This window comes from Chaetura pelagica, unplaced genomic scaffold (genome assembly GCF_000747805.2).
Source record: "Chaetura pelagica isolate M959 unplaced genomic scaffold, ChaPel_1.0 scaffold120, whole genome shotgun sequence".
Classification (NCBI taxonomy): domain Eukaryota; kingdom Metazoa; phylum Chordata; class Aves; order Apodiformes; family Apodidae; genus Chaetura; species Chaetura pelagica.
The window spans coordinates 835,945-837,286 of record NW_009951952.1 but is presented as its reverse complement, the minus strand read 5'-3'; positions in this window follow the sequence as shown (position 1 = coordinate 837,286).

Here is a 1,342-nt window from a genome sequence, read left to right as displayed (position 1 = left end):
TTCATGGCCTCTCTACAGTGACACACAGGGTGGAAAGAGTTCCCTGACTAATAGACTGGGGGCTGGAGCCCCCGTGGACATGGGTGAAAGGGGTCCCGGGGGGGTGGGAATATCTGTTTCTATAGGAAATGTCCTCACTGCCCCCACCCCCATGACACACAGCCCTAGTGCTTTGCTGCTTGATGGGATGATGCCACCTCCTTGCTGTCTGGAAGGGGAGGAGGTGGGTTGTGTCTGTGTGGCTTCTGTTTCGGGGAGTTCCTCCTGCCTGCCTTGTGGAGCAGGGCACAGAGTGGGCAGCAGGGTGTGCCACGAGCAGCACCCCCCCCTTGTGTGCCCTTCACATGCCAAAATACACGAGGGATAAAATAAAAGTTGAAATACCCCCCTGGTTTCTGTCTGCCCTCTGCATTGCCCAAGGCCCCCCCGGCAGGGTGACACATGAGCCAGGGGGTGAGCTCTGGGAGTGAGGCAGTGGTCCCTTCTGTCCTGTGATCCCTGTGCTCCAGGCCACACAGCCCAGCAACCCCCAAGTCCCTCTCTGCTGAGCAGCTCTCCAGCCTATAGCAGGGCATGGGGTTGTGACCCAGCTGCAGGACCCAGCACTTGGCCTTGTTGAACCTCGTAAGGTTGTCCTTGGTCCATCCATCCTGTGCAGGTCCCTCTGCAGCTCCAAGAAAGCCACCAGCACTGGCCAGCATCAGGAACAGTGTGGCCAGCAGGAGCAGGAAAGTGATCATGCCCCTGTGCTCAGCACTGGTGAGGCTGGGCAGTGTGTGCAGTTCTGGGCCCCTTGCTGTAAGTAGAACACTGAGGTGCTGGAGCAGGTCCAGAGAAGGGCAACAAATGTGGTGACGGGTCTAGAGCACAAGCCAGACAAGGAGCTGAGGGTTCAGTCTGAAGGAGGCTGAGGGGAGACCTCATTGCCCTCTACACCTACCTGAAGGGAGGTTGTAGAGAGGTGGGGTTGGCCTCTTCTCCCAGGTGAGCGACCTCAGGACTTGAGGAAATTGTCTGAAGTTGTGGCAGGGGAGGTTCACACTGGATATTGGGAATAATTCATTCACAGAAGAGCAGTCAGGCCCTGGAAGGGGCTGCCCAGGGAGGTGGCGGAGCCACCACGTGGCACTCCAGGGCACGTCCTAAAGGGCCGGGTGGGATTTTTGCGGGGTGCGCGGTTGTTGGGGGATCCCTGTCATTCGTGGGGGTGCCTTGTGGTTTTTTCCGCTCCCCGAGTGGCTGCCTGGACGGGGCGGGAAGTTCCTGCCACCTCCTCCGAGCACGACCAGGCCGTGCTGGGAGCGCCGGGGGAGGAGCTGCGGGAGGGGCTGCGGGAGGGGCT